This window comes from Strigops habroptila, chromosome Z, assembly GCF_004027225.2.
Source record: "Strigops habroptila isolate Jane chromosome Z, bStrHab1.2.pri, whole genome shotgun sequence".
Taxonomy (NCBI): domain Eukaryota; kingdom Metazoa; phylum Chordata; class Aves; order Psittaciformes; family Psittacidae; genus Strigops; species Strigops habroptila.
In genome coordinates, this window is record NC_044302.2 from 13696042 (window position 1) to 13710038 (window position 13997).

At 41.1% G+C, this 13997-nt stretch overlaps 1 long non-coding RNA gene across 3 annotated transcripts in view; it reads right to left on the reverse strand.

Moving 5' to 3' along the window:
- The window catches only part of LOC115601012, a 122683-nt gene that overhangs the window by 51984 nt on the left and 56702 nt on the right, over nucleotides 1-13997 (reverse strand). The window lies entirely within an intron of this gene.

Here is a 13997-nt window from a genome sequence, read left to right on the forward strand (position 1 = left end):
CAGTTCCGTAGCCCCACCACAGAAGGCCACCAAATTGGTCAGGCAGGATTTCCCCTTAGTGAAGCCATGTTGGCTGTCACCAACCACCTCATTGTTTTTCATGTGCCTTAGCATGCTTTCCAGGAGAATCTGCTCCAAGATTTTGCCTGGCACTGAGGTGAGACTGACTGGTCTGTAGTTCCCTGGGTCTTCCACCTTCTTCTTCTTGAAAATGGGGGTTATATTACCTTTCTTCCAGTCATCAGGAACTTCACCTGACTGCCAGGATTTTTCAAATATGATGGACAGTGGTTTAGCAACTTCATTCGCCAGCTACTTCAGGACCTGTGGATTGATTTCATCAGGTCCCATGGACTTGTGCACGTTCAGGTTCTTAAAATGGTCTCGAACCTGATCCTCTCCTACAGTGGGCCTAAGGTCTTCATTCTCACAGTCCCTCCATCTGCCTTCCAAGACTTGGGTGGTGTGGTCAGAGCATTTGCTAGTGAAGATTGAGGCAAAGAAGTCATTAAGAACCTAACATGTGGATGCATGCAGGGTTCACCTCCCACCACACTAGCTATTTTCATGTCGCTCAGGATTACAGCTGCTCAGTTGTAAGGCTTTTTCACAACTGAAAATGGAAGGTGCTCCCTTGCACGGATGGTATGGATGCATATGGCCCACAAAGGAAAACACAGGTCCCTTTGTGCAATTGAGTGCACCCTCAGCAAGTTTGCCAATGACACCAAGCTGTATGGTTCGATTGATACACTGGAGGGAAGGGATGCCATCCAGAGGGACCTTGACACACTTGTGAGGTGGCCAATGCCAACCTCATGAAGTTCAACAAGGTGAAGTGCAAGGTCCTACACCTGGGTCAGGGCAATCCCAGGCACTGCTACAGGTAGGGCGGAGAAGAGATTCAGAGCATCCCTGTGGAGAAGGACTTGGGGGTGTTGGTTGATGAGAAACTGAACATGAGCTGGCTTCAGTGTGTGCTCACAGCCCAGAAACCAGTTGTATCTGGGCTGCATCAAAAGAAGTGTGACTAGCAGGTCAAAGGAAGTGATCCTGCCCCACTGCCCTGCTCTTGTGAGATCCCACTTGGAGCACTGTGTACAGTTCTGGTGTCCTCAACGCAAGAAGGACATGGAGCTGTTGGAGCAAGTCCAGAGGAAGGCCACAAGGATGATAACAGGGCTCAAGTACCTCCTGCATGACGACAGGCTGAGAGAGTTGGGACTGTTCAGCCTGGAGAAGTGAAGCTGCGTGGAGACCTCATAGCAGCCTTCCAGTATCTGAAGGGGGCCTATAAGGTTACGAGAGGGGGGGTTTCATCAGGGACTGTAGAGATAGGAAAAGGAGTAATGGGTTCAAACTTAAACAGGGGAAGTTTCGATTAGATATAAGGAGGAAGTTCTTTACTGTGGGGGTGGTGAGGCACTGACACAGGTTGCCCAAAGGAGTGGTGAATGCTCCATCCCTGGCAGTGTTCAAGACCAGGCTGGACAGAGCCTTGGGTGACATGGTTTAATGCAAGGTGTCCCTGCCCATAGCAGGGGGGTTGGAACTGGATGATCTTAAGGTTCTTTCCAACCCTAACCATTCTATGATTCTGTGATACTATGATAAGAAAAAGAAAATACAAGTCTACCAGGACAAAGGGTGAAAAATAGTCTCTGGACAAAACCAGGGGGGAATACTTTGTGTCTGTCTTTAGCAAATAAAGTGCTCAGGCTATGTTTTAATTCTGGTTGAGAGAGGTAACCTTCACATTTCCCAAGAATTCCCTTCAGCCCCTCTCAGAGGGCAGTTCTGAACCCCTCTGTGGCACTCGCCTCCTCCACTTCTGTCAGAGAACAGATTTTAAGAACTAAACAAACATCGAAAGTTTAAAAAAATCCAGGAGCCCTTTCATTTCATTTGTGTTTTAGGTTTAAAGGAGCGGGTTTTTCTTGCTGTTCAGATCAATAGATTATTTCAGTAATAGAAATACTAACGTCCTTTAATCTATACTTTTTTTCCCTGCAAATCACCAAAATGTCTCTCCCGGATTAGGCCTTCCAACCAACTGATTTAGTTATGTGTCACAGGAGCCTCAGTCTCTCATTTTTCTCTTTTCCTGGGCTGAAGGAAATGCTTATTGGTACTGTACTTTAAATCCCAGCCAATGGCAAGCAATGTTTCACCATTTATCTGCCCCTGGCATTTTTTTATGTATACCATTGCAAAAGGAAACGATTCACATATGTTTTACCAACTCCGCTGAAGTACGAATATAAGGCATCCAAGGTTCAAAGAGTTAAACTACCCGACAGTGTCCCATGCCGTGCGTGCCTCCTACCCAAAGCCCCTCTCTTCTCTCCCAGGGCTATGCTTGATTTATGGTGTGACCCATCCCTGTTGGGAGCTGACAGTCACTTTCATTTTCTGGTATTTTTTTCCCTTTCACTGCCAAGGTCACCAGAGAGAGGGCCCTCCAAGTTTTCTGCATTTGTCCTCCTTCACCCTTCCACCAGCTTGGCCTCATGAATCATCCCGTCTTCACATTGAACTCCTGATGCTTCTCTTCCACCAAACTGCCCGACTTCCGCAATTTTTCTTCATTCTCACTAACAATTTGGTAATGAAATATTGATTTTTAGTTAGATTCAAATAGATGTTATTAAGTTTGCATTGATAAATCGTTCCCTTTCTCAGGCTGGAAGTACCTCAGTCAAATTCTAACTGCGCTTTCATACCTGGTGATGTATTAATTTGACATATTTGTCAAGCTGCCTGGCTCAGTGTTAGAGGAGGGCGTCTGTCCTAATTGCTGCTATTTCACAGAGAAGGTGTAATTCTAGCTGATTTCTTCTGAGGATTTTAGCCCTAAAAAGGTCTTTGCAAATATTTTCCGTGGGAAAATATTTTCCAGAAGGGAGAGGTAGATATTCCAAAAAAGCACTGGCTAATTAATGTTAAATGTTTTCAGTTCATTTTGTTAATTGAAATATATTAAATAGCAATGAATTTGCCATGGATTTGAAGACAAGTAGGGTTATTTTAATCCTTCTCAGTGAGAACTGCTGAATCTATAAGATTTTTAAAAATCAGCTAAAAAAATAGATGCTCACTAACTGGTTAAATGAAGTGACCGCTCCCTGCATGTGCCCGGCACAGTAACCCCTCTGTCAGAGTTGAAGGTGAGGCATGGGCAACATGTGGTGACAGAAACCGTGTCAGCATTGCATCATCTTTCACCTACGCAGGGGATAAGGTTCCCGGTCCCAAAGCTTCACCAAGGGCAAAAATTGTGATCACAGATAGTAATACAAATAAAATACATGGGAATAGAGACATGCACTTGCCCCCTCTAAAACACCCAGGACTTGGTCTCCACTGTGGGACTGCTTCAAAAATAGCTGCTGCTCAACCTGCCCAATGCCGCCACCACCGGCTGCTGCCAGCAATGCCCAGTGGCGATGTATAGGGCAGAGTCCACTGAAACTCAGCTCAAATCTAGCCAACAGAGGGGGAGGGAAGGACACACGCATTCTTCTTCCCACTCTGTGTACATCTCAAGTAACAATTAGTTTTAAATTACACATAACTCAGTTAAAAGTTTAAATGGAGGTTCACAGCTGCATCAGTTTGAAGGCTTGAATTTCAGCTGGGCCACAACCCAAGCGGCCTTTTTGCATGTGTCATTCTGCAACTGTAAAAATTCTGCCTCCCCAGTAACCCTGCAGCAGATACCAAAATAAATCCTTCATACCATAGCTACAAAAGTGAATCCCACATTTACTGTGAATGGTAAAAGCACAAGTGTGATATCTTACCCATCAAGTAAAAAGTTACCTGCTGAAAAATCAACCTCAAAAGAGTGTTAAAGAAAAAGAAAAATGTAGCTAGCAATATGTTACTACCTGTCCTGTAACAGGGGTATTGAGTTCCATTGCGCTGACTGACTTCAAGAGACAGGCATTGATGAATAAAGCCTAATGGCCTCCTATGCTCCTGTGCCACACCTTTTTATTTACAAAATAATTTAGTATAAAAGAGGAGGTAATTCTTGGAAATTAGCTTTCAAAAGGTCAAATTAATTTAGTTGGTGCCAGCTGAAAGCTTATTAAAAAAAAAAAAAAACTACAAAAAGAAATGTTTTTCAAAACACCCAAACTTCAATTTAGAGCAGTCCAAATATTTACTGCACAAGAATTTAACTTTTGGCATTTAACTTTTTTTGCTGTATTCCTCATGCTGCACAGAGTGAGGGAAATGCAACATTTTAGTGGCACTAGTGTCTGCTAACTCCACCCATAGCTACCACTGCGTTTCTTAAAATAAAATAAACTGGAAAAAAAGATGTAACAACGTAAACCAACCTTCATTATCTCCCCTCCACATTGATACTGTAATAAGACTGTTTAAATGAATCAGACAGCAGAACGGATACATAGATTTCTCCACTTACATAAGTTCATTCATTCTTCTTACATTCCTGCTCTAACACACTTCCAGGATTATTTAGTGCAAAAAGTAATTATCAATCCGCTTTGGAAAGCCATTATACATTTACATTCTCTGCAAAGCTGCTGTTACTTTTACTGTTTCTAATGCCAAAACGGGAATGAGATACAAGAACCTCTCTAAGAGCAGGTTATAGTGAGTTCAGCCTGCAGAATGCAGTTTGTAGGATGCATATGGGAATGAGTCATTTCTGAGAAACATAAATTTCTGAGTTATCAAACATTTTTCTAGTCAATTTTTCATTACTATGCTTGCTAGTAATGACAACAGCTGGGAAGTGTGCTCTGTGGTATGATTTTTACTAACTGTTATTAATCTGGTGGAAAGCAAAACATAGCCGGACCAAAGCATCCCACTTACCTAGAACCAAAAAGGCATAACAATTCACAAAGTAAAGGAAAAATTCAAAACATTTTGTGGAGTCCTTCTTTCCTTCCACTACAGGCAGATATTACAGAACACAAAGTGAAATGATCCACCAGAAAACCCCAGCGAACTGCGTAGCTGAGCAGAATTGTGACAGACACACTGTCAGAGCCTCCTACCAGCTCAGTCAGATAAAATTGCACTTAGGCAATTAAAACGTATATACACCTACAAGCAATATTCACTGTAATGGCCTTTTAAGACCATTAAGTTCTAATAGTACATGTTAAAAATGGAAGATTGGCAATGCTAAACTACCACAAAGCCTTTAGTAGCAACTCCTGCCAGGTGAGCAGGCAGCTGCAGCGTCACCCTGCCATGGAGCACAACGAGAGGGTTTCTGCTCTAAAGGCTTTTCCGCTTGCAGTGGGTGGCTCAGGTTAGCAAAAGGCTGCTACTAACCTTCAACAAAATAAAACCACTTGCATCTATCCTTCCCCCCCCTCCATGTTCCACAGTTCAGGTTTCCAGTGAAATCTAGAGTTGGGTCAGAAGCCCATCACGCTTCCCAACCTGCAGCATCCCAGCACAGAGGTAACAAGCCCCAGGTACTGATCGGCACCTTGAAAGCACATTCATAGACTTCGTGGGACTACGTGGTAAAGCTTAAGCTATGCTTTGGCACTTGCACTTACCTATGCACTTGCAACCTGGTACGTATACAGGTAAATGCTGTAATTCACCCTCACAGAGCACCTTGTACTCTAAGGTGCACCAGGTACTCTAAGGTCCTTTAGCACCTAATGCTAAAGGACCAGTCCAGATAGCTAAGGTAATGCAGTAGAAATTTAAATACTTACAGTGAAAAGGTTACCCAATTGCTGCCAGTGTTCTAGCACTGGCCTTTGATGGCCTGCCACCAAGATGAAGGGAAGGAGCTGCTGTCAGCAAGGCCTCCTAAGCACAGACTTTTTACATTTTTCCTGTTAGGTGACACCTAGGAAGTTTTCTAGGATAAATTCTTAGGAATTCTAGGAGAAAGTGTCACATCAGTAGCACTGCTGGGTTTCTTAATGCTCCATCCCAGGACCAGGGAACAGACTGAACAATTCACATACACCACGGTCTGGAAAATCCAGATCAGGTTGAAGGGTCATCTCCTCAAGGTTTCTATTGTACGAAAAACTGTTAAAACACACCCTAGATCAGACACCCCTAGCAATCCATACCTTGCCTTAACAGACTTTTGGTTTGTTTCAGTAATTAAGTAGAAAAACCTTACCATAATTTTGTAGGGACGTTGACTCAAGGAAGCAGCTGCTGAACAATCCACACATCAGCCACAAAGCTGATAGCAGTATTATCCTATGCCTCCTTAGCAATGAAAACACGACTGGGTTAATTCTCAATAAATGAAAATATTCTTTTCCATTTTCTTGGCAGGCACTTCAGCTTGGCTGCTTCAAGACAGAAGCTGAAAACTCCCACAGCTAGGACCTTCCTTCCTGAGCACCTTTTGTGTCATCCCCTGTATGAGAAAAGGTTTTCCCTCTCTTCTTACTGCACTGTCCCCATTTCTTCTCCAAGCAGCTTTCCATCTCCTTACAACCTGCTTTTCCTTCATCTAGCCATGGTCCTTTAATGAGAAGTAATTAAGCTGATAATTACCCACGAGGACTGGAATCACCCTTTGCGAACCCAGAGCCCTGACCAGCCAGCCAGACACATATTCACATGGCAGCACTGCTCTTAATAGAAATAAGATTTAATCCTTTGTGAAAATTGGAAATGTTTCCATAGGAAAAACATGGAATATTCCCTTCTGGTTCCCCAGTGCAACCAAATCTGTAGTGCATATCTTGGCGAACAGAAAACCTGAGCTAAAATTCCCTTAATAATCAAAGGTGGGCATCAGATTCAAGTCCCCACATCCTCCTGCCAGAATATCCCAATTAAGCTGCTTGGTAAAAACATCATCTTGTGTGATGTTGATCCTGTTCTAGTGTTGCCCCATATGCCAGCGAAGCTCAAGATAATCAAGGTTCAATTTTTAATTTTGCTCAGGGCACAAATTCATATTGCTCTCTGCCCCCTCTTCAAAGCATCCCACATAGAAAAAAATCCTGTTTTCCTTGGGGTAATGCTGGCTGTCAAGTCACCATTAGCAACAGAATCTCCAAATGAGATTAGGTTTTGGTACATTCACCGATACAGAATGCAAAGAGTAAGCAGTAGTGACCTAAGATCCAAGTATGTTACACTATCCTTATCTTTCAGAAGATCTGAACTGGGGATTTGGTGGTAATAGAATCAGACACCAATTAATAGTCAACATGTATGAACAACATATATGAACAAGCACAGCTTTAATATCAAACACATATTCTCTCCAAAAGTATTTAGCTCAATGTTACTACAGCTGCAATCAGAAACAGGGAAATTTATTGTTCTTGATTTTAAACATTTAAAATTAACACGTTTGCCTTGTGAATATACCAACAGCTATTCTGAGAACAGCCCCAAAACCTATAAAAAATTCTTAATTACACTAAGTTTCCCATTCCTTCCTGCAACTTCACCACGATTCCTCTTTAAGATCTTTCTTCCGGTGCATTTTCTTTATGTTATTAGTGCTGTCTATAAAATATGAATCCCAATTCCATGATCGTCATAAAAATCATAAAATTCTATGCTTGCCATGAAAATATTACATGATTTACTTTTGTGTGAAGTACATATTAAATCTAAGTATTGGAGTGATATTTTGCCTCCTTGACATCAAGAACTTTTAAAAGATGCAGAATTTTTACTCGATTGCTATTATGTTAGGTTTCTTTCCTTATTTTAAAACAGATTATTTCAGAAGCTATTTATAGATTGAGGTTAATATTCATATTGCCATATGCTGTGCAGTATTTGCTCATATACCCTCTTCATTTCTATTTTATATGACATATGGTGGCTGCATTATACACAGTATCTTCCTAATGTATTGCATATGCGTATAGTGTTTAATACAATAGTGTGGATATACACCGTACATTTTACACTAATGGATTTTGAACTGATAGACAACATAGCTCCCCAACTGTGCTCATTGCTGGACATGTTTGAGGAGAAAAGGAGTGATCATAAGTGCAATAGAGCTCTCTGCTTTGGATAATGGTATAAAGCCATACCCAAAACACTGCAGGGACGAAAAAATGTAACATAAATGGAGAGGGAGAAGAAACTTCTCTGTTGGCTGAAGGTTTCTCCTCACTCACAAATACATACAGCCGCTGTCAGTGGCTTGGTCTGAGAGGTCACCATATGGGGGTCTTAAACTCCATATCAGCCTTAAACATCCCACTGTTACAACCCAAGGGGCATGTTAACAAAGCGTAGGCTTTTCCCCGCTTGTGGACACCAGAAGTTTAAAATTGATTTTATTGCCTTCAGCTGATAGGTTCTTAATCTCACATCTTAACGATTCCCATATGTAAGGTACTGCTACTAGATCTCAGCAAAATTATTTTACCAAAAGCCTTCTTTCCAGTTAAAAAAAAAAAAAAACAAACCCAAATATGAAAACAGGGAAGCAGCTAGCAAATTTACTTCCACTTCACTGCAATATGTGCATTGGTACAAGCACAACAACCTGAAAAAAAAAAAAAATCTGAGAATACTGAAACATTTTGAGCAAAAGAAATTCCGAAGATGGAAGTTTTCTTTGACTTTTTTTTCCATTTTGTTTTGAAAGCTACAAAAATAACTAAAAATCAACAGTCAAGTAAATGAAACAAAAAAAATTAATTCGACTCTGAACTATTTATCCACATATCCACATTGCCAAGGAACAGAAACATCAGTTATTCACACAGCTCTAGTCATCACAGCACTCTATAAAGATCAGTGGTCACAGAGCACTCAAGAACTAATAATTAGTTTTCCTTCTTTTTAAGCGGAAAAAATTCCTCATGCTAATAATCAACAAGTACTTAACATTTTTCATTAAATTTTCCAAGGTTTGACATATCTACAGCTTTCTAACACCGCAGAATTTATTGAATATTTTTGTAGCTTTTTCCTACAACAGGATTCTCACCACTGCTGTGTATCCCAGCCTTGCTGCCATCGTCATTTGCAAGGCAAAGGTAGGGCTTGTTTCAAGAAACCTTGGTCTACATTTCCGAGATGTTCACTACAAAACCTTGTCTAAAGTTAGCAGGGAGAAAGGAGTGGGGAAAAAAAGGTGGATTTAGATTGGACATTAGGAAGAAGTTCTTCCCTGTGAGGGTGCTGAGGTGCTGGCACAGGTTGCCCAGAGAAGCTGTGGCTGCCCCATCCCTGGCAGCGTCCAAGGCCAGGTTGGACGGGGCTTGGAGCAACGTAGTCTAGTGGAAAGTGCCCTTGCCCATGGCAGGGGTGTGGAACTGTATGAGCTTTAAGGTCCCTTCCAACCCAAACCAATCTGTGATTCCATGATTCTATGACTTGTGTCAAACACTTCCTCAGGACTTTGCCTGTCACTTCTTCAAGGGAAATGGAGCTATTCACTACCAACAAAGAACAACTCCACCCAGGTTTTGCAGGAGCATCTTGCTCCCTTCCCCAGTGGGCACTGCATACCTCCTTTGTCCTTTCAGTCATGCTCCTTTCCACCAATTAATATTAATAAATAATAATCAATATTGACAAATCACAATTGAGAGGACCTCACTGCTTTCAACAGACACAGACATCGCCAACACAAGTACCAGCTTTAAAGAACCAAGAGCTTTGCCAAGGGGGGCAGGTGTTTTGGGGAGTGTGCTTGGGTTTCTGGTCATTCCAGTAGAAACAAAGAGCACAATTCAACCTCTGCAATACAGCTCAACGCCATAAAATTCAATAGTCCTGTATGTGTCAAATTCCCAATTCAATCAGTAGGAACTTTTACAAAAGTGCACTAAAAAGACCCTATCCTTGAAAAATTTGAATCTGTGGTTCAAAGGTTTGTGAAAGTCTATTGACTTCCATGGTCTATGGATTCCAATCCTAGGACCTGGATTAAAAAAGGCAGGGAAGGACAAAACCTACTTTTTTTTTTTTTTTTTTCCTGTACAGATGATCCTTATAAAAACACATTCTCACAAAATAGTTCCAATACCTCAAATGCCTGCTCCCCATCATCCAATCCAAATGACATATAATTAACCCATCTGATCTTCTGATACATTTCTTCCCCCCCCCCTCCCCCCCGGTCAAAAGCAATGAAGAAATAAGCAGATTTCTTACAGAGCCATAGGCTTTAACTACCGTATCACATTCAGAGAACAGAAAGAAAAGCCTGGACAGGATGCAAGAACCATGAAGAAAAATTATTAAAGATTTAGGAAAAAGAAAAATCAATCAAGAGAGATACACAAACCTGATTAGGAAAGAAAAGATTGTATGCTCCTATATAAAAATATATATATAGGCATGTTAACGGGTGGCTGGTTCTTCTAAGATTAAAGAAAATAACCTAAGGTTAAATATCCTTTTGAGTTCCTCCGCTACCATCTACAAAACCGGAAACCTGTTTGCCATGGCTCCAAGCAAAGAGCTGATATAGAAGAATATTTTTGCAGCTAAATTCTCTCTTTTTCTACCAGCTCCTGAAGTCATGAGACAAATTCACTTGCCAGAAACTGATTGAGTACAGGGGATTTTTCCAAGTCTCTTTTGTGACCCAGATTTGTGTCTTTGTGCTTTTTGAACAGATGGATAAGATGATCATTCTTTAAAGATCCCAACTTAAATGAAAACGTGTTTAGTGGTTCCAGTGCAGGGAAATATAGTAAGCCATTAAACCATGACAAATTTGACACACACAACAACTTCAGAGAAAAGAGGCCAAAAAAATGGAAAGTCTCCCTTACTAAAGCAGAAACTGAATCTGAGTGATTAAAAAAAGCAGCAAGGGAGATGAGAAAATCGCCATCCTTCCCCCCTGGGCTCACACCCCAGCCTGCTACCAGACACACCAACCCCATCCACCAGCTTCACCAAAATTAGCACAGAAGCACAAAGCTCCCTATTGAAGAGATAGCAAAGCTCCCTGGAAAAGGTAATGAGACACATTCTTCTAACTACTTGCCCATAATTCACAAATGATTACGGCCAGGCTCAGCTAAAGCAAAAAAAAAAAAAAAAAAAAAAAAAATGGAAAGGAAAGAGCCAAGACAACAAAACCCCACTGAATTGTGATTTATAGTAAATCTCTGACATTTTTATGGTTCTCAAACCAATAATGCAAGAAGAAACAGCAGACAGTGAGCTCTTGGCACTGGTATTGACTTCAAGGTCAGTGGAGCACAGAAACCCATTGGTTACTCATAAAATGGCCTCTCCTCCACCCAGCTGCTTCTGGTTGTCAGCAGAGAACTTCTTGGAAATCTGCAGGTGTTTGATATTTCGTGGTGCTCCGCTCCCCCACTGCACTTGATAGAATAATTACTTTGTTTAAACTTTTCAATCAACAGAATTTCTTCTTCCCTTGAGTCTGGAGTTACCTTATTTAGAATCGAGACTAAAGAAAGCAGTTTAACAGCCCTTAGATATTCGCATCTATGCAGAAGTCTTTTATTCTTGAATCAAAAATGGTATTTCTATTATTATTCTTTTAACTAGTATGTAAGGGTAACATGATTGTGTCTGTAAGTAAGTGCCATACTGAATTTAATCATGCTATTTATTTGATTTGAATTATCCTGTATTCATTTTTTCTGTACTCTTAGGCATCGATAAAGTGGTTCTTACTATTACAGTAAATTAAATGCACTTTAAAAGATTATCTTTTACATTTGTCATAACAAGAATTTACATCCAAGTTTTTCTCTCCTTAAGTGGGTATAAAGAACTCGTATACATTTTCTAATTTATTGTGTAGTATTTATTACATGAAGAACCATTTCTTAACTAATCACAACTCATTAAAATCGCAAATTATTCCCAATAACCCTTGGTAAAAGAACTCTGTATCAGGAACAGGAAAACAATCCAAAGATTGGTTTTTTCTTTAGTAAAGAAGCATAACTCATTTTCTGCTGCTTTTCCTGGATGAAATTAAGTATTTTAAAATGCAAAAACTCTATGGGAAGTAACAAGCCTTTGGAGGAGGGAGAAGCCAAGCAAAAACAAGCTACGGGAAGGATAGAGGATGGATGTGAACAGCCCATCTTTGAGCAGAGTTGGAAAATGGAGGTGGGATGCTGTGTACATCCTTCCATCTGCATCCCTCTCTCCCTGGATCAGTCCTGCTTGTTCCTCGTTAGCAAGAGGGGTGCTGGGGGTTTCATGTCTGCCTTTTCATAGCCCCACATCACACTGCCTGATGGCTATCGCATCATTATTGTGTTTCCTGACGCAGGCAGTCTGTCCCCTACCATAATATATGAACTGCACAAGAGTGTTCTTCATACAGATATACAGAAAGAGCCATTTAAATCTTAGTTGTTAAATACTGCATTCAGCCTGCCAGTTACTTGCCTTTTTTTGCTTCAGATATGTGGTGCTTTCCACATGTTTAGCACCGAAGCAGACATTTGTTTGGACTATACGCCTCTGTATACTTTTTAATGTAATAAAATTGACAGATGACTTCTTTTTGCAACAGGTTTGGTAAAAGAAAATGTTTTTTTTCTTGATGGCTGTTTAGACAGCAGTCTTAAAAAATGACTAGTCACTAAAATTCCTCATGCTCATTTCATATTGTGTTGATTCATATTAAATTCATGACAACAAAAAAGCAACTTGAGGCACTTTTGGAAATGACCACTCTTTAGTGCTTCTCTCCTCCAGGCTCGATAGGCCCAGAGTCCATAAAGCTGCCTGCTGTCTTGTGTCATGAAAAGAAACAGCTTTGCCTGGGAATGCCATTACTGTGTAATGAGGCATGCAGCAAAATATACCTTCAGCAGCCACTTGATGAAGGCTTGCTGACACACCAGACCAGACAGAAATGTTTTTTTGTGTGTTCTTCCTTATTTTGTCCATCAATCACATCATTAGTCAAAGCAGACAGCCTGTCAGCTGGGCACAGATGCAGACCGGCAGGCGATCAGTGGACAGGTGTTAGAGCTCTCCCAAAACAAGATCTCGAAATGAGAAAAGGAGCGAAGACCTTGTTCCAAGGGCTGGAATGTCAATATGTTTCTAAAAAAAAAAAAAAAACCCCAAAAAACCAAAAAAAAACAAAACAAAAAACCGTAAAGACAAAACCCCAGCACCCACAAGAGGAAAAGTTCACAGGGGATGCTCAGAGCTACTATGCAGAGACTTTGAAAAAAGTTAAATGGAGCTGCCACTTTGCATTACGTTTTCGTATATGCCCGTATTAGTTGGTGTCGGTGGATAACAGTGACGTCCAGCATTTGCTGTTTTGAATAGAGTCTAAAGGACATTATGTAAACAGTATTGTACTTCAGTTTCATTAGGAAAATCCTCCATGGCACATGGATTTATTTGTCCGAGGCTTCTGTCATTAAGCTGAGACACTAATACCCACAACGAGCATATATACTTTCAGCTTGACGTGCAAAATGGCAGAGGGCTACACGAGGGATCTCATTTTCATTATAAGAACCAAAAACATAAACACAGCGAGATACATTCAAAGTGCCCCAGGTCACAGGGAGCGCTAATCACACAGAGGCAAACCCTATGTCTCCCAGGTCCTTACACAGGCAAAACCTCCATCAGCTTCAACTCGGGCTGTCCTCTTCCAGCTTCTGCTGGGACATCCCACCAGCACTTTGCAATAGTGCATGTGGCTACACACATGGCTGCCTCTGTAGCTGGGGACCCTAAGCACGCCTGGGGGGCTTGTGGCTCTCTTTGGGCATGGCAGCTGGGAGTTGAACCCACTCCTTAGCCCAGACATGCTTCACCAAGTGATTTCAACAGCATCTTCTTCCTCATATCTCCCTGCCATCAGTTTTATTTCTGTAAACTGCAGCTAGTTCCCTCTCACCACTGTTTTGTATGGGTACTTTAAAGCAAAGGGTGTTTCATTTCCTTCACATCCTCTCAAACTAGGTTTTTGTCTGCAGTTACACTTTGAATTTTAGGTTTTTAATAATGAGTCTGGCTAATATTGTTTCTGAACAGCTTTGCATGCATCGTGTGCTCTT